The following is a 20,607-nucleotide window of genomic DNA, read 5'->3' as shown; positions in this document are numbered from 1 at the left end:
CTGAGCAAGAATTCACCTGGGTAATAGATAGCTAACATTTAAGTCAAATAAACTTTTATTTTATACAAATATATACCAGAAGAAATTTTAATTGCTGGAAAATACAGCACTGTCACTCCAGGTTTCATTTAGTTCCTTTTACTTTAAGAATAAAAACTTGACTAACTTGGCAAAAAGTTCTTCGACACTAAAGAATGAAGTTTTCAAAAAAATATTTTGTCAAGGTGAAAATGTTTTTGCATCAGATGGTATAAACCTACCAGGGCATACTCAAAGAATACGTAAAGAAAGGGAAGATCTCTCCGCCCAAACTTGCTTCAAGCCTATGCACTCTCTGCTCCCTCAAACTGGAAGACAACACTTTTTCCTGATTTAACAACACATATACTCTCTCTCACACACAAACATAGACTTGTCTTGATCCAAAATACAATGACACTTTGGAGACTAAAAGTGGAGAAAAGGGACAAGTTATTCAAAACAGAACACAGAAATAAGGATCAGCAGAAGCAGGAACACAGGGGCAGAGGTAACTGGAACTCTCTAGCAATTGGCAGAGTGCTTGGTTGTCTACCATGTGATTTAAGGGTGTACAAAAAGGGAAGTGAGTCCAGCCGAGAATTGGATTACACAAGCTATTTATAAGTGGGAAAGAGTACCGTATATGAAACACACATAAAGACACACACAGATGCACCTTTATACACACACACTGTGATATATACTTTTTCTATATCAAAAGGGATACAAATCCATTGTGCTGTTGTTGTTCTTGATCTGACTCAAATCAGCTTGTGAGAGCCAATTTTAGATTTTCAAGAATTTTGCCATCTGGTTGTTAAATTCAGTTATTCTTTAAAGTTAAATTATATAAATTGACAACAAAATAAATTATAGTGAAAATAGTAACATAATTTCAGAAGTCATAGTTTCTTAATTATATTATTACATTTTACTATATCTATATTCTTTATCTTAATTACAATTATTATCTTTGCATGATTGGGATACTATAAAATATATGCTACTATGCATATCTTCTGAAATCTGTATAAAGTGGTATCATATCTGTAGCCTGAACTTGGAAATGGTAGGATTATTGACAAAATAAAAGTGAGCAAACACTAAAAATTAGGGATTTGTTTTGCTTTGTTTTTGTTTTTTGTTTTTTGAGAACCAGTTGGTAAACATTCCTGGTCCATCATTGTGTGATACCCTAAAATTAAATTTTTAAAAAAGGTAATTTTTCAGCACAAAAAGACAATATTTTTTTAGTTTAGTTAACTTTTACTTTTATAATGAAAATTGTGGCAAATTTTAATGTTTACTTTCCTTATTTCTGATAGACAAATATCTCCGATAATAATACTAGAAATCAATTAGTAGACCAATATGATAATTCTCAAATCTTTATACCTAATAACAACCCCACCTAATTGATTTGTATCCATCTGGAATCCACGTGTGTGACTACAGTGACGATAGATGTTCAATTTCTGTTCTGTAATAGAGAAGTCACAATTTAATCACACAGGGGAATAAGAATCTGTACCGTATTTGTAGATACCTGTAAAAGAAACTGGTTCCATATGCATTTTATATATACCATATTCACAACTATCTCTGAAAGTATAAATATAATGTATTGTGGAAAAGAGGAATTTCTTAAACTGCCTACCAGCTAAATCATTCCTGTTCTTAAAGTTTGGTATGAAGAAGAATCATTTAATTTTACTAAAATATTATTGGCTAAGCTTAGATCTAAATTTCTGCATCAGTAGGTATATGCTAAACCAACGTCCTAAGCAGTATAGGTGGTCTATTGACCACACATTTATAAACACTTTTATAGGAGGTAGTAATATTTAATTTCTGCAGAAAACAATAAATGTAATGGGAATCACATTTTATAATAGCCTATTTAGGAATCACATCTAGTGTACAGTTCCAAGTTATTTGATATCTTTAGTCAAAAATTAAAATAAAATGTGATTTACATAAGTATTAAGCAACTTGGAATGTTTATGTTTACATTCAGATAAGAATTACACATCACTTTTTTAAAGGTGTCTTTCCAAATTTTACCAACCTAAGACAGTACTGTAAATGGAGGAGAGAAAAAAATCCAAGTAAAAATTGTTTCAATATTAAAGCTGTCAGGGAAGCATAAGGGCAGTCAGAGAGCTTGATTAATTAATACCTGCAACTGGGATCAAATCGTACAGGTCAGCTTCTCCAAATATTTCAGGGTTGATGAGAAATTAGGACCACTAATAAATGAAGAGTGAGTGACATTAAATTAATGATGACTTTAAAGCTGCTGGGGTATTGAACTCATCAGTTGAGTTTATCCTTAATAAGAAAAACAGCAAAGAGAAATCTATGCAATTAGAAGCAGCATGCTTGTAATAAAACGAACTATTGACAAAAACAAGCATAGAATATTTTATTTAAATTTAGGCACCTTGCTAGAGAAATTAAAGTACTATTATTTTAAAAATACAGATAATTAGTATGGCAAAACTACAAAAAAGATATATTTAAAATATTTTAATATAGTTTCTGTTTTGGAAAATCACCAGAATCATTTGGAAACAAAGTGCATGTGAAACAAAAGGAGATACTAATTTGATTAAAGAGAACATTGGACTAAATGAAGGTTGTTGAGGATAAGAATTCTGATTGAATCTGAACCCTTTGGTATTGCTTACCAGTCATTTCATGGTCTGATGACATCTTCCCACATGGGTCACATTTCTCATCTTCATCCCTCCTTGTTGCTCCCCAGCACTACATACATCATGCTTCAGGATGTCTAATCATTCTGTTCCCTAGACTGGCTGATAGTGCATGATCATTTTCCCCCTCTCTTTTCTTTTCCTCCAACTGCATCTTACTAATCTTTGGTTCTTAGCTTAGATGGCACTTCCTCTGAGAAGACTTCCCTGAATTTCCTTCTGGATGAAGAATATTTCTATGTGCTTCCATACCACCATGTACGTCCCATTATAGTCCTCGCAGTGTTGCCTGACCTGTCTAGCTATGCTAGATTCTTGGGGGAAATGAACCCTTCTGTGCTGTGTACTACCATCCTGTCACTAGCACAGCAGAGTTCTCTGTAAACATTTACTCAGTGCATGAATGGACTCAGTGGTCCATGAAAGGTCTATTAAGCTTCTTGACTGAAATATCAAGAAATTTCGTCTAGGAACTTATACAGGAACAAGTCGTAGGAGATTTACCTGTATGCATTCTTATTTCTCAATATCTGTTGCAAAGCAGTTTCACAAAACAAAGCTTATGGACTACCTACGTCAAAATCATTCGAGACATTGTTAAAATAGCTAAGTCCTTAGATCCCACCCAATAACTTCTAACATAGAATTTCTGGACATGCACTCATGAGATTCCTAGGCACACTAAAATTAAGGAACCCCGATGAAAGGAAGGTATGTCAAGGATGGGTCTTTATGGATTCTTAGATACAGAATTTTATCTATACCATTATCTTACAAAAGTATAGGATATAAAATTCTTAACTCATAGATCCATAGCAGATTTATACAGGAAAAAAAAGAGGCACGTATAAACAACATGACCAACAAATTCTGTCAAGTTGCATAAATTAATACTTTAGAAGGCGGCAGAAACAGCAACATCGAACAAATGGACAGATACACTAATCCAAATGGATCCTGCATTGTCAGGCATAATTTGCTTACTTTTATACCAATCTGAAAGTTAGTGGAGTAAGATATTCTACTAGTGAGCTAGTTAAGAAGGATAAACTTATTATTAGCTTCAGATCCAATTTTTATAGGACACTGTGATGAGAGACTGTCAGATATGAAAACAATCCAGACTTGGGCAGGCTAAGGTCCAGGTTTAACACCTGTAGCAGTACCAGTGTAATTGGTGAGAGAGGAAAACTATCCCCTTCTCCCGGGCTCACTTTAAAATACCACAGGCTTTTTGTTTTTCAGTTTTTCTTTAAAAACACCTCATTTAAACCGTCATATATAAGCAATTCTTAGAATTATTTCACAAGTCTTAACTACTGACACAAGCAAATTATTTGAAGGAAAAAATAGCTGACAAATATTCTTATAATCAGGGTGCCTGTATACCCTAGTTTGCCTGAGATGGTCTCATCTAATCCTATATCCCTACTGTAATTATTAATAACACTTTCATTCTCAAAAGTGTCTCAGTTTGAACAATAAGTTGTATGACATCCAAATTTTAAACAGCATTGGTAAGTGGCTTGAGTCCTATAAAAGTTTTTGGAAAGAGATGCTTTTTTTTTTTTAATCACCTTTTCATTGATGAAGTTCTTGGTTTGTATCAAAATTCTGGAACAAAATAATTACATTACTAAATTGCGAACGAAATAATTTATGAACAACTGTAATCTCCAAGGACATCTGGAAATAATTACAAAAGCAGGTAACAGAAAATTAACAAAATCCTATCTTAGTCTGGCCATCAATCCCACTCAAAATCATTTGACATGCCCTTTGTCAAAGCTCTTTCTCACTCCCCTCGGTCATACAGATTGTATCTGGAGCAGTATATGGACTATCAGATTAAACAGTAAATTTCTAACTTGTGCCCGTGTTGAAATGAAATTACTTTTTACCTCAGGTTTTAATATTAAGGAAAATTTAATAGTGAGAAACAGAAAGCAAAATTAAAAAAAAGAATTCCAAGTAATGAAAGAAATTTCTAGGTAACACTCAGTCCAGTTGCCTTTTCTGGGCTAAGGCTAGTGAGAATTATAAAGTCCCTCTCACGGTAGCCCAGGAAGATAGTTTTAAATGTCATTTGCTACTATTTTGAAGATTTCACTTGCAGTTTCTGCCAGCACTCAAGGAAAGTCACTCCTTAAGCATTGGCACAGATATAGAGATTGGGAGGCAACTTCAATAATCTCACAAGTTAAATTCAAGACTCTACCTGGTGAAGAATGGGATTTAAGAGCTTCATTTGAAATACACTTCTTTTTGTTAAAGCACAAAATACAAGTAACTTATTCTTAGATGCAACCGTGTATAAATATTGAAAATTTATCATCCATCAATTGTGCAACATCGGCCTAATAACAATCAAACACTTGTCATCTTATTTATTTATTGTGAAGTTGTACACTTCAAATTTTACTTTGTAAATACATTAGCTGAGAAGGGTTGATACTTAAACATAACACTGAATATTGCCTATTAATGTCCAACCTTCATATATCTATACAAACAACTAATATTTATTGAGTCCTTTTAATTTGCCTGGCATTGTTCAAGGTACTCGATAATAATTTTATCTCAATAATCCTCAAAACACAAAGAAGTAAGTGTTATTCTACTTCCTACTTTAAAGGTTTGTAAATTGAGATACTGCGAGATTAATTAAATATCCCAGATCAGTCTAGCTATATCAGAGTTAGAATCAACACCACAGCCTCCATACCCAGCCACTATACTATGTTGCTTTCCGTTGATGTTTCTTTAACATATGGTCAGTCAGTTTTGTACTTTCCAATGATTATACCACGGTTTGAATCAATCCATTTTGACATCTTGTAGTCCAGGAATTAAAATGGTGTTTGTGTTAGGAATGGGGTATGTATGATTACTTATATTGTATTAGTATATGTGTGAAATAAAGAAGACTTTCATCTTTATAAATAAAGGCATTGCAATAAACCTTTATGCACTGCACCTTACTCCCACTCCATCACTGTAAATTTCCTGATATTTTTCTTTTAAAAAGAATACATCCTGAGCAGAAAGAAGACATATGGCATATACCTTCTTATTATATTAGAAAGCTAAGCACCAGATTTCATCTTAAGGGGAAATATTTGTAGCAGGGATTCCAAACCCCCAAGGTGAAGAGGACCAAGACCATAGTGGGCATTATGTTGCTGGTTATAGGCTGATAAATGTCAACAGTTTTGTAGCTTTTGTGGCCAGGAGACAATAGCAGATTGTGAGAAGTGTGGCAAATCAGAATATATATGCCCTGTCTAAAGGGTCGAGAATGATGAAATGCAAGGACAATAGTGTGACTGTTTTTAAATGAAAACCAGATATCCAGTTTATTATATGAAATAATATTTTTTTAAATATTAGCAAAGGATTCTGTTTAAAACATTTGCAAGTCGGGGCGCCTGGGTGGCTCAGTTGTTAAGTATCTGCCTTCAGCTCAGGGCGTGATCCCGGCATTCTGGGATGGAGCCCCACATCAAGCTCCTCCGCTGGGAGCCTGCTTCTCCCTCTCCCACTTCCCCTGCTTGTGTTCCCTCTCTTGCTGGCTGTCTCTATCTCTGTCGAATAAATAAATTAAAAAAAAAAAAAACATTTGCAAGTCAAACAAACAAAACAGTCTGTGGCCCAGATTCAGTATATTCTACCGGTTTAATTCTGGTCTATGGCACATACATATCTTCCTCAACTTATTGCGGGGTTACATCCGGATAAACCCATTGCAAACTGAAAGCACTGTAAATTGAACATCATAGCTTAGCGTTGCCTAACTTAAACATGCTCAGAACACTTATAGTAGCCCACGGTTGGGCCAAATCATCCAACACAAAGCCTATTTTAAAATAAAGTGTTGAATATCTCCTGTAATTTCGTTCAATAAATTAAGTACTGTCCTGAAAGTGAAAAACAGAATGGTTGCATGGGCACGGGATGGTGGTAAGTGCATTGGTTGTTAGCCCTTGTGATGATGGGGCCTCCTGGGAGCTGTGGCTCACTGCCACCGCCCAGCATCATGAGAGTATCGTACCACATAACACTAGCCTGGGAAAAGATCTAGATAGAAATTCACAGTATGGTTTCTACTGAACGCATATTGCTTTAACACCATCATGTGGTTGAAAAATTGTCAGTCGAGCCGTTGTAAGCCGGGGCATCTGCACCATACACAGATATGGAGGAGAATCACTGCCGCTGCCATAGGACACGGTTCTTCTACGACCCCTGGTCATATGCCCTTCAATACATGTGCAAGGTGAAAGGCTAATGTTCACTAAACAACACATAATAAATGCCTACTCGAATGAATGTTTCTGAGACTGGGAAAGGTATAGGGGGTTCAAAAACATAGATACATCTTCTGACTTGTAATCCTCAAAATCTAAGTAGCAACACAGAAACGTAGGAATAATTACAGTTCAGTGGGCATACTTCTTTTACAGCACTTAGGAGAGTGCTAAAGGAACAGAAAGGAAGAATAACTATATTTGTTTATCAGAGGGCTGTATTTCGGTCTTGATTGAATCAGGAAGAGGGGTTTTTGTTTGTTTGTTTGTTTTGTTTTAAGACAGAGAATGTGGATAGGAATAGAATTATTGCCTAAGATAATCAATGTGTAGTGACATTAGGGTTTAAAATGCCTGGAATCTTCAAACCAAGTCATTTATTTTTCAGTGAGATTGTGGAACAATCAGAGAGAAATGCCAAAATACCACGCTAAATAATATTAGAACCAAACTTGTTCGGGGAATTTTAATTACTAATTTGCCTTAAAACATTAGACATAAATACTACCTTCTCTTTCCTTTAAATTTGAGTAATTACCATTAACCCCTATAAAGGTTATCATGATAACATCAGGAAAGGGTTAGTAAAATTTAATGGTCAGAAAGAGCCTTATTTGTTGATCTAGTTCAAACTCCAATTAGTGCAGAAATATCTTCTATAGTTGCTCAAGAATAGCTATATCTCCTTACACAATTCTAACGAAGAAAAAGTGTTTGCTTGTCTGCAATTGAGCTTTATTGTTGGATAATGAATCTTCAGAAAGCTTCACATTGCATTGAGTTCCAATCTGCCTCCATGTAAGTCATATCTTAGAATAACAGAAAATAAGGTTTAAAATTTTTATGTGGCAACTCTTAAAATGTTTGAATACAGCTATCATTTTTTTTCTTTTCATATTCTCTCCCTGGGCTAGCCGGCTCCTTCAAATATTATTTATTTATTGTGGGTTCCAGAATTCAATGAATCAGTTATTTTTACTCAATCCCATTCCTCCAAGTAGGACCTCTATGTCTTGTTAATATTTATGACATGATCATGAATGGAGAGGATAAGCAAATGTGAATACATCGTTGGACAATTGTCTCAATGCTGAAAAAATAACACAAACTATATGTCTTTCATATTAGAGATCTAGGATATCAACTAAGTATATTAGTCTGCATATTTGGTTTAAATTTGGAATCCATATCTAGAAAAATCCCGTTATTTCCATTGCCCTTGTGTCCTCTATGTGTTGAGAGTACTATCTCTATGAAAATTTGTATGAAAACAAAAAATACATTTTCTTGAATTCTTAGCTATATAGAGTAGTTCAAGACTAAGTGGGCCAATCTGTTTGCGGATTCCAATGTTGATACCCTGTTTGCCATAACATGTGCTTTATTAAGGCTACCCTCCCCCCTTTTTTAACCCTGCCTGTTTTGCAATTATTCTTTCTTTTCTTTCTTTCTTTCTTTCTTTCTTTCTTTCTTTCTTTCTTTCTTTCTTTCTTTCTTTCCTTCCTTCTTTCCTTGTTTCTTTCTTTCTTTCTTTCTTTCTTTCTTTCTTTCTTTCTTTCTTTCTTTCTTCTTTCTTTCTTTCTTTCTTTCCTTCTTTCTTTCTTTCTTTCCTTCTTTCTTTCTTTTTCTTTTTGCATTTCATGCCATTCTTCTTAATCCAAACAAAACAGCACTCCTCAATATTGTATTACTTATGTTCTTATAAGTGACTCTTGAAGAAAAGCAGTGTGCCAGAAGGATTACATTAAAGTGGAACTTGATAGATTGCATTTGAATAAAATGATGAAGCATTTTGTTAAATCTCTCACACATGAACATAACATGGTATTAGCAAGTTTAAAACATGACAACTGTAGAAATATAAAGAAATAATAATAAATATTTGGTGAAAAAACCACTCCTTAATGAAGTAGAACTTATACTTACTGTGGAAAGGACAGCCACCATGAAAGAAATATAAACAGGAACTCCTGGGTGGTTCAGTCAGTTAAGCCTCAGGCTCTTGACCTCAGCTCAGATCTCAATCTCAGAGTAGTGAATTCAAGCCCCTCACTGGGCTCCATGCTAGGCATAGAGCTTACTTAAAAAAAAAAAAAAAAAGACATACACATATTATTGAGAAATAGGGAATATTTAAGGGAAAAAAATAGTACCAAGGAAAGAAGCTTGGAAAGAATGTCAGTGTTTCCAGACCCTAATAAATGGTAATCTTCTTCCTCGCTCAAGTTCAGAACCAATTGAAAGGTAGACAACAGGTAGATTGAGGTAGATTGTCCTGTGGTAGTTCCCAGCGAAAAACATATCTTCGTATTCGCACCCATGTATAACCCCTTACATTGACCTCAGACTTGGTAATATGACTTGTTTTGAACTTGCTTTGAGTACAGCAGACATGAGCGACCTTAGCTAAGCCATATACAGAAGAAAAACTAACAAACTAAACCCAGTCAATCCACAAAATTATAAGAAAAATAAATTTTTGTTTTAAGCCACTAAATTTTGGGCTGGTTTGCTACATAGCAGTAATTGAAACACGGATGTAGATCAAATGAGAGAGCTATAAATTTTTGTTTTAAGCCACTAAATTTTGGGCTGGTTTGCTACATAGCAGTAATTGAAACACGGATGTAGATCAAATGAGAGAGCTATTGAAGAGCATAGCTTAGGTTTGTAACCTAATGGGCTTCCTAAAACTGAACCCCCAAAATTAGATAGTCTTATATCCACCCATTCATAGAAAATGCCTAACAACTGCAAGTTCCTCCCCATAGGTGCTGCATTTGTCTTGTATAAAATTTGCAGCACAAAGGAGCAGAACTGAATATGCCCTGTGCAGACAGGAACATCCTAAAAAGAAAAAGAAGAGGGATTTGGCTATGCAAATGCAATTTTATCTGTCTAACTTATTCAGATAATTCACTCCTTTTTTTCCCCAGAGGATTCAGGGAACAGGGAGTAATGGAAGAAATCGAAACTACAGATGTCATCTTTGCTGTCTCCACACTTGAAAATGTGGAATAAGTGGAGAGGGTATTTCTAATCCTCATCCGCACCATTAGCACCAACAGATGCTATATTTTACCCTGTTACTCTATTAGAAGACCTCATCTGACAACCAGTTTCTGGTGAAATTTTACGATCCTTACTTTTAGGATGTGTCTTATATATGTCGTTTCTCCCTCTGGATTCAACTCAATGCCTGACTTAGGGTAAACGTGTTGAATTGAATGAATGAATGAATGAATGAAAGCAAACCCATCTAACATAAGTATACTCACAGAATTACTGATAATAGGTTTAAATATAAAGAAAATTCTCTATTGTGAATTTTAATGTATTTTTAGCTTGGATAGATAAATGAAAAAACAAAAATGCATATTGTTTATAATTTCTGCTTAAGTCCTAGATAAATTTATTCTTAAAATTACTTCCAACCTCTGTTCTCTATGATGGGCTACAATGGATTTAATTACTATTAATTACTGTTATTATTTCCTGATGTTCCTTATCAGAATATTTCATTTTTATGCCAATTAGAGTATAATTATTAGGATAATGGACTCTACAAAAAACCAATTATGCAATGAGACTAGATGGGATTTATCTCTAGTAATTGAGTCTCACAATTTAAGATCAAAATAAGTGAATCAAAATGAAAATGTAGAATCATTAATCCCCCAGGCATCAACAATAAGGTTGGATTTGTTCTTCTACCCCAAATTAAGCTGATATTTTACAGTGTCACATCAATTGATATATTGCCCAGTTTGGCAGAGTAAAACTACGTTCATGCACTTACAATTCAGCCCCAGGCCACACATGTTCTACATTTTTTTTTTTAATCAGAGTTTTACATTTGATCCAGAACAATCATGTAAATATGTGGTAAATTCTCAGAAAGTTTACTTGGAACTTATTGAATACCTTTGAAAAACCTATCATGAATAGTATGAATTTCCCTTTCAAGTAATTCAGAATAGACAACCACTCACTTGGTATTAGAGGGTTGCTCTGGCAATGTCCCACTGCCTAATTGTCGATGACGATGAAAAAAAGGGGTGCCAGATTGGCGCAGTGGATTGGACGTCAGACTCTTGGTTTCAGCTCAGGTCATGATCTCAGGGGTCATGAGATCTAGCCCTGCTCAGCACAGAGTCTGCTTAAGGATTCTTTCTCTCTCTCCCTCTGCCTCTCTCATCCCCCTATGCTCTCTCTCTCTAATAAATAAATCTTAAAAACAAAACAAAACAAAACAAAACAATGATGATGGGGTGCCTGGGTGGCTCAGTCGTTAATCGTCTGCCTTCGGCTCAGGGCCTGATCCTAGCATCCTGGGATCCAGCCTGGCATTGGCCTCCCTGCTCCATTGGGGGCCTGCTTCTTCCTCTCCCACTCCCCCTGCTTGTGTTCCCTCTCTTGCTGGCTGTCTCTCTCTGTCAAATAAATAAATAAAATCTTAAAAAAACAGAACAAAACAACGATGGTAAAATCTGAATTGTAAAGATGCATTATCTTAGCTAAATTCTCTCTAAAATACCTGATAAAACAACACTTTGAACTCTGTGTATGTATTTGAAAAAGACCTGATGTTAAGTTCCATGACAGGAAGAAGAGAACATGAGGACAAAGCATGACTGGGAGCACAACAGAAGTAGACAATATCTAAAGGGAGTATATATGTGATTAATACATATACATATATACACACATGTATATGTATAAAGAAAACATTTATTTTATACACACATGCACATACATGCATCCATATATTTCTTTGAAGAACAGATTTTGATACTGAGAGTGGTCCTAGAGAAACAGAATCTTCAGAATGTGTTTTCTAAATTAGCTGAGCTATTTTTGGAGTTGGCTCTCTAATCAGTTTTAGAGGTACTGATGACTATTTTCAGTAACAAAGAGAGCACGGATTAATTCATGATATGATATGGAATACAGACAGGCAAAGTATCACCTTTGGGTAACTCCCAATGAAATACTTAAAAGAAACAAAGCTCTAGATGACCAAATACTTGTTAGCTTAGAACATTTTTATCAAACTGAAAAGTGTAATGAAAGTAGCTACTTGTTCCTAATTGAATTTGACAAAATGTAGAGGGAAAAGAAAAAAAAAAACATGAACTCAAAGCTTCCAATTCCCTACTCAAGCATCATATAAATGATGTAAAAGTTTCTATGTCTTCTCTGAAAAGCCAAACCAAAAATACATTAGCTCCTGTAGTCTTAGAGATGAGATTGCTAAAACCCAAATCTAGATTAACTGCAAGTGGCTGAATCGTGTGCAAATTGAATCGCCGGCCTTGTAGGGTGTCTACTGCTAAGGTGAGGAAATTGCCTGGGAAAGTTTGGAAAATGAAAACTGAAATGGAACTTTGGGAATATCTTGATGAAGCTGGGAACATTGAACCCCTAAGTTCTGATGAGGTGTTTTTTTTTTTTTTTTTTTTTTTTTTTTTTAGCAGCAGAAGCTGTCCTACCACCCTTGTCTGAGGAAGTTAACCCTGCTTTGCCTGAGGAACCTATAATGGTCTCCACTGAGGTAATTTCCTTGTAAAATCCTGCTGACTTATATCAGAACCCATTTCTAGCACCTCTCATTGCTTCTACACCTGTAACTACACTCAATCCAGCAGGACCTGAATGTGAGGTAAATGTATGAAACATGAAGTGGTGTGCTCCATTCCAAAAGAATTGCATGAGTTTCCAACTTACATGGACAGACAGAAGTCTGAGGGATTTGCATGGGACTGACAATGAGGATATAGGATAATGGTGGAAGAAACATTAAGTTGGATCAGGTTGAAATCATTGACATAACCCATTGAACAGAGATTCTGGATTCAATGTTTAGCTCAGGGGTAGAAGAAGGGATCCAAAGGCTTAAGGGGACTGGAATGTTAGAGTTGGTTTTCATATAAGACTTGCTTACTCACCCTGGTAAAAAGCCAGGGAAGGTCCCAGGAATACACCTTTTACCACAACTTTGAGGAATAAATTTGTGAGAAGAGTCTTAATATCCTTGGAGAACTTTCTGGTTGATCATTTCTGTAGGACAGAAATTTCAGGGGGAAACTGCTGCCACTGAACTGAGATCCATAAATGCAATGAGGATAGTTGGATCCTGGGGTAGCAGGGTCAAGTAGTGGCACTTCATCACCAAGGTAAACATGGTTACCATAATGGGCAACAGAGTCAAAGCAGTAATCAGAATAGCCTGAGTCACTAGACCTATGATGTTGTCTAGCTGATCATGGTATCCTTAGAAGTGAAATAGAGGAGTAGTCTACTAAATTCATATGTAGTTTGTATAAGTGGAAGAGTTCTAGGTCAAGTGAACAGAAGTAAAACTGGAATCATAAAAAGAAAGTCACAACCTCTAAGTCAGTTCCCAGATATGAACTAGTTTACAGATCCAGAACCACTTGAATAAGGAGGTAGGGAATACTTAAGTTGGACTCCACTACTGCCAAACTTCCACACTGTCAGTCTATCTCCCAGACTTGCCCAAAGGGACATGCATCCTATTACCAGGATGCCTGTGCACTGAGGAGGAAGAAATAATAATACTTTTCAGGGAATATTGGGCACTTGTTCTGAACTGACACTAATTCCAGGAGGCCCAAAATGTCACTGCGGTCCACTAATCAGGCTAGGGGCTTATAGAAGTCAAGTGATTAATGGAATTTTATCTCAGATCCATCTCAGAGTAGATCCAGTGGGTCCCAAAATCCTGTGATTGTTTTCCCAGTTTTGGAATATGTACTTGGAATAGACATAAGAGCAACTGGCAGAATTTCCACGTGGGTTCCCTGATCTGTGGAGTGACGGCAATTCTGGTAGGTAAGTTCAAGTAGAAGCCACTAGAACTGCCTTTACCTAAGAAAATAGTAAACCAAAAGCAATACCACTTGCCTGGAGGTTTACAGAAATAAAGTGCCACAATCAGGGTCTTGAAGGATGCAGAGTGGTAATTCCTACCACATCCCCACTCAATTTGCCTGTTTGGCCCTTGCAGCAAACAGACAGATCTTGGAGAATGACAGTGGATTAGGACATAAACATAACCATGTGGTGATTCTAATTGCAGGTGCTGTACCAGATGTGGTTACCTTGCTTGAGAAAATTAACACATACCCTGGTGCCTGGTTTACAGCAATTGATCTGACAAATGCTTTTATCTTGATGCCTGTCAGTGAAACCACTAGAAGCAGTTTGCTTTCAGCTGGCAAGACTAGCAATACACCTTCACTGTCCTACCTCAGAGATATATGCACTCTCCAGCCCTATATCATAATTCAGTCCATGGGAGATTTAATTGCCTTTCCTTCCACAAGACATCACAACGATCCATTACATTGCATTGATCACATTATGCTGATTGGACCTAGTGAACAACAAGTAGCAACTCCTCTAGACTTATTGGTAAGACGTCTGCCTGTCAGAGGATGGGAAATAAATCTGAAAAAAATTCAGGGGCCTTTCATCCCAGTGATTTCCACAGTGTCTGTAGTGTGGGGCATGTCAAGATATTGCTTCTAAGGTAAAGTATAAGTTGTTGCATCTGGTCCTTCCTACAACCAAAAAAGCAGGACAGAGCCTAGGGGATGTCTTTAGATTTTGGAGGCAATACAGTCCTTCTGTGGTTGTACTACTCTGGGTACCAAGTGATTCAAATACCTGTTAGTTTTCAGGGGGCTTAGAATACGAGAAAGCTCTGCAGTAGGTCCAGTCTGCTGTGCAAGCTGCTTTGTCATGTTGGCCGTATTATTCAGCAGACTCAATGGTGCTTGAAGTGTCAGTGTCAGAAAGAGATGCTGTTTTTCACCTTTGGCAGCCTCTTATATGTGCCGACCCTTAGGATTTTGGAACGAAGCCTTGCCACCCTGGGCAGGGAGCTCCTTTCCTTTTGCACTTGCTAGAGGGCCTTAGTGACAAAATGTTTAGCCATGGGCCACGAAGTTACCATGCACCCTGAGCTGCTCAACATGAACTGGGTGTTGTCTGACCCACCAAACCATAAAATTGGGTTGCACAATAGCACTCCATCATCCAGTGGAAGTGGTATATGCACAATCAGGCTCAAGTAGGCCCTGAAGAGACATATTAGTTTACTGGGAGGATTTTTGCTCAGCAGTCTTTGATGGATATCTCAGAAAGGAGCTGGAGTGGGGCAGCTACCCGCTTTTAGGTGGTGGTGGTATACTGCACAGAACAATTTGTAGCTAGGCCTGTTCTCTCCTTTGTAGCTAACTGATTGTAGAAAGCTCCTTAATAAGACCATAGATGCAGGCTCAGAGAGACCAGGGACTGTAGCAGGGGTGCCGCATGAGGAAATGGCCCAAATAACCAGGGGCCTCACTCCTGTTGAAGGACAATGGTGAACAGAGATCCTCTCAGTGGGCAGAACTCTGAGCAGTGAATCTGGTTGTTTATTTTGCTTGGAATGGGAAACAGCCAGAGATTCAACTGTATACCAATTCATAGGATGTGGCTGGTGGTTTGGGTAGGTGGTTAAGTCCTTGGCCTAAAGATTGGGCCAGTTCAAGTCTTCCAGTTGATAAGCAAGAAGTAGTGGCAGACTGAAGCAAAAGTCAAAAGACTACCAAATAGTCAAACAAAATAAAAGAAAACAACAGTAATAAAATATCTATAATTGCTATTATAAACATATGCTATATACTTAGTATATACTAAACACTTCTCTAATTTCTTTAGCTGCATTAACTCAATGCCTTCTCACAGTTCCATGAGTTAGGCCATCATTGAGTCTTCTGAAACAGCAGGTCTGTCTGTTCTTTTTAATTATAGGGAGACAGGCCTCATAAATCATCTGTTTTCCTCACAGATGGGTGAAACTTGCTTACATATCAAAATGTTTTATGCTTTCTCCCATCATTCTGCCTCCAAATCACATATTACAAATGTTCACATGGTAGAAAGGCCAACTAATTATGTTGTGGCCCCACACTCCATCAAAACTCACTCATAAGCAAAAGGAAAGAGAATTGTGATGACATCTGTAGTGATTCTTATTTCTTTTTTTCCTCCTTCTCTAAATATGTACCGTATTTGTAGCTTAGCTTTGATTACCGGTGATTAGTGATTATCCACTCACTTTCACATTAAGTGCAATTAATTGTTAGCAAAAAGTTTATGACTCTCTGTAGAACAACGAAAAATGAAAATAAAAGAGAGAGAAAGCAAGAGAAACTGATTTAGTTCCCTAAATGGTTGAAATCTGAAAAATGGATTTCCTTATGTCTTTTTGGCAGAAATTGAAACTAAATAGAAATGGACTTTGTTCTGAGATACTGTCAACTCCCCAAAATTATATATTGATTGATCTTAGAATTTTTTTTTGTTATAGGTAATACATTTTCTGTAGAATGAATGTCTAGACTAGATATTTTTGATCATCTTTAGTAGGGACAATTGTGTAAATTTAAATTTTCAAAATTAAAATTTAGGAAGAGAGAAAATAATATTCCTATAACTAATATACTCTCTCATGGCGTTGTGGCACGAAGAAATGTGTAAATACACACATAGCTCTTCCGTCTATGGTCCTGCTTTCTTCTAAGGAAATACAAATTCAAATGCCATAATTTTCATATATATTTAAATTTTATAGTGAGTTTTTACCATTTTCCATAAAAAGTAAAACTGCATTTTGTGATAGTCACTTTGTGCGGATAATCATATCTCAGGGTTTCATTTTCAATTGCCTCCAAAGATTACCACATGAAGTGATAAAAATTTATTGAATTTCATTATCTCTATACCCAACTATACTTAAAAAAATTCTGTACTTTTGAATTTTTTGAATAATCCATTCAACCATTTTTTATTTTTTATTTGCTATGTGCCAGACTTAAAAAAAATAAGGTACAATTTCTCTCAAGAGGCTCATAAATGTAAAGAATTCGTTCCATTCTACCATATACTATATATTTTTTATTCAAATCCTATATATATATCTTTATTCAAATCCTCAAATTTCACTTCAGAGGCTAAAACTTTATACAGCTGGGGAGGGAACCAATTGGAGTATCCAACCTGCAATGTACAAGAATTAATGTTGAATGGTCAAAGTGAAATATAATTCTGCAAGTTTTTGTTGGAACAGAATTGTTGCAAGAGAGTGTCAATGAGTTCTCTCAGGTGAATTGGATTATGCATTATTGTTTACTTTAAGATCAGAAAGGAAAAAACATAGCCTTAATTCTATCTAATGATGTAGGATTTTACTAAGGCAGCTTCTTAAGCATATATATGAAATTGAAATTACCATGTGAGTGATAATTAGAAGTAACAGGTAGGGGTGCCTGGGTGGCTCAGTCTGTTAAGCATCCAACTCTTGGTTTCAGCTCTGGTCATGATTTCAGGGCCATGATTTCCGGGTCATGATCTCAGCTCCTGAGAGCTAGCCCTGCATGTGAGTCTGCTTGGGATTCTTTCCTTTGTCCTCTCCCTCCCCCTCCACCCCTCTTCCTAGGCACTGGAGTGTGTACACGCTCACTCTATCTCTCTCTAAAATAAAATCATGAAAAGAAGAAGAAGTGGGACACCTGGGTGGCTCAGTCACTTAAACATCTGACTTCAGCTAAGGTCATGATCTTAGGGTCCTGGGATGGAGCCCCACATTGAACTCCCTGCTCAGCAGGGAGTAGGCTTCTCTCTCTGCCCATCCACGCCCTTGTGTGCTGTCTCTCTCAAATAAATAAAAAAATCTTTTAAAAAATAATAAAAATTAAAAAATTAAAGAAGTGAACAGGTAATTTGACATTTTGCTCAATAAAGGTGATCTATTGATATGTCATCTACTTTAATGACGTAACATCAGTGATGTAGTTTGATTTACCAAAAATAATTAGTTGTTTTTTTCCTGAAGTATATGTTGTTATTTCATGTGCCATTGAAAATCAAAATGAGAATTTGAACTACCATTTAATGAGCAATTAGAGTATGACAGGTCCCGGACTAAGCACTATACATGAATGATCTCTTTTAAGCCTTGCAACACCACCATGAGGTGGGCATATGCTATTTTTATTTCCTTTGTTGAGATCAGGAAATCTAAGTTTAGCAAAGTTAAGTACCTAGATCTAGATCATAGAATTGCAGTGCTGGGATAAATACCAGAGTCGGTGTTGTTCTCCCATAATTTATTTGCTTTATAAACACCAGAAAGTATGTAGAAGCATTTAAACAAAATATCTTATCTTTAATTCACAGTCCATTCTTCTATCAATGAGCACTGATTTGATGGAATTTAGTTCATGGATCTACTGTTAATCTTAACACTTCAGTCCAGGCATTCCTCTATAATTGTAGCAGTGGAGCCTATTGATTGAGATATCAGGTTTGGAAGACAGATTTCCTGGATTCAAACCCAGCTCTCATACTTAATAGTGTTATTTTGGGCAAATTATGAAAATGTTCTACATTTCAGTTTCTTCCCTAATAAATGGGAATAACATAGAACCTACCTCATGGATTAGAGATGATGATTTATTAAGTAGGGCATGACACAAGTAATAAGCATTAAGGAAATATTAACTTTTACAATTTTGTGTAGAAAGAAGAAAAATGAAAATATATTCACATTTGCTTGCATGTTCATGTAGAAACAGTAACACAATGAAAACTAATAAAAATATCTACCTACACGGAGAGTAAAAACAAGACTCTTGGTTATAAACTTTTATATCGTTTTGACTATACATGGTTATTTGAGTCGTTAGTGAATGTATTGCCCTGATATAATTAAATCTAATTTTTCTAAGACACTGTGATATATTTTCCCTAATCAAGACAAACTTTTACATTAACTATTGAGTTTTATGTATAACATTTATTACAGTAAAAAGTGTTTTTAATAGAGAGGTAAATGGTTGGATCATGTGATACATATAGTTCGAAACAACAAATAATAAAGTGGAGAAAAAAAGAAGTCAAGTACAACAAAAACGGAAAGGGATATGAAATTTATAGTTCATTAAAAGTTTACTAAGACCTAGCAAAATCATATTATTAACTGAAAAAGTCCAAACTACTACAAAAGTCAGTGCAAAGTATTAAAAAGGAATTTTGTGAGTACGATCAAGGAAAATATAACTACTGTACTGGGGTAGTAAAGATTCATATGTAATATACTATTGTAATGTTTTATCTAGTCCTTCCCATTAGGTTGATTTATTCAAAGACTGTATAAGAAATTTTCAGTGCATTGAGAAATGGCAAACTTCCTTAAGGGAGAGCTAAATTCTTCTGTAAAGTAAGATCCTGACTTTTTGAGAAGTAAGAAACCTCAATTAGGTGGCTAAGTAATAAACAAATAAAAACAATAAAATTAAATGCCTTTGAAAAGGAGGTAGCCAAAATCAATCTCAATTGCCTTGATGTGTGTCTCTGCATGTGTGGAGGGAAAAGAATGCTGACAAGTTCTCCCTATCTCAAAGGAACAAATCAAAGTAAATCATCTTAAAGGAAGAGAGACTTTAGCTAGACAGAGAAATAACAAATTAAAACATATTTTTGACTATCATGATAATAAGACATTGTCCCTGCAAGTCTTTGAGATGGCAACATGCAAAACTACAAATTTAATCAAGATTGCTTAACCACCAACAAGCTTCAGAGCTACAGATGAGGTTTTATGATTTTCAGGGTTTCTACGGATACTGCTATTCTGTGATCCTGAAAATCAATAGTAAATAACAAGTCACTACAGTATTCCAAGAGTTTATCCTGTCACACACACACACCAACACACATGTACCTACTATATAAGACTATGTCTAAGAGTTTTATATATACTTTTTCCCAATAGCACCATCTTTCCAATTAATTTGCGTCATTTATTACGCATGTTATTTGACAATAAAAAATAAAATATCATTATATAAATCAAATTTGACAATTAGAATTTTTATTTTCACCATTTATAGGTAGTTAATTTTTTTTGTATAGAACTAGTTTTTAAAGGACAAAATGTCTGATTTGATTTTAAGCTTATTACAATTCCTCAACCAAAATAAAATTCTAGTATTCAACTTTAAGAAGTTCCAAAACCTCTCATATACCAAGGGATATTTTCTAATATTTGTTTCTCAGTATGATTAGCCTTGTTAAGTTAAATTCCTCTAGTTTGCAACAGTGTCTTTTAGACCTAACGTAACTTTATTTTAATGAATGGTGTCTTAAAATGTTTAAATTCTAACTTCCACCTTGTTTATCTGGAATTTCTGAGGTCTCAAATCATCTTAAATGAAATCTAAGGTTCTAAATTCTTAATTTAGTTTTAATAAAATTCTGCAAATCACAAAGAACACTTAGGAGCTTTACTCTCCAATCAAATGAGATATAATAATGAGCCCCCAAGCGCTCTCAGAGACATAAAAACCATTCATAGTTTTCTTTCCTCACCCTCAACACATCCAGACAGAGCTCTGAAAGTCAAATGATCCTGTTACTCTTATGTTTAGTTTTCTTCTATTTCTGCCATACCTCAGCTTGCTAGTAGCAATTACTGGCAAGAAAATAAA

General features: G+C 35.6%; 1 pseudogene; it reads left to right on the top strand.

Moving 5' to 3' along the window:
• Positions 1-11,084: 11,084 nt before the first annotated feature.
• LOC123775911 (uncharacterized) lies at positions 11,085-15,167 on the top strand (annotated as a pseudogene).
• Positions 15,168-20,607: the final 5,440 nt, after the last annotated feature.

The sequence above is a fragment of the Ursus americanus genome, chromosome 8 (assembly GCF_024610735.1).
Source record: "Ursus americanus isolate L20-20 chromosome 8, mUrsAme1.1.p, whole genome shotgun sequence".
NCBI classification, from domain to species: Eukaryota; Metazoa; Chordata; class Mammalia; order Carnivora; family Ursidae; genus Ursus; species Ursus americanus.
The sequence above is the reverse complement of the archived record's forward strand: the minus strand, read 5'-3'. Positions and strand labels throughout refer to the sequence as shown.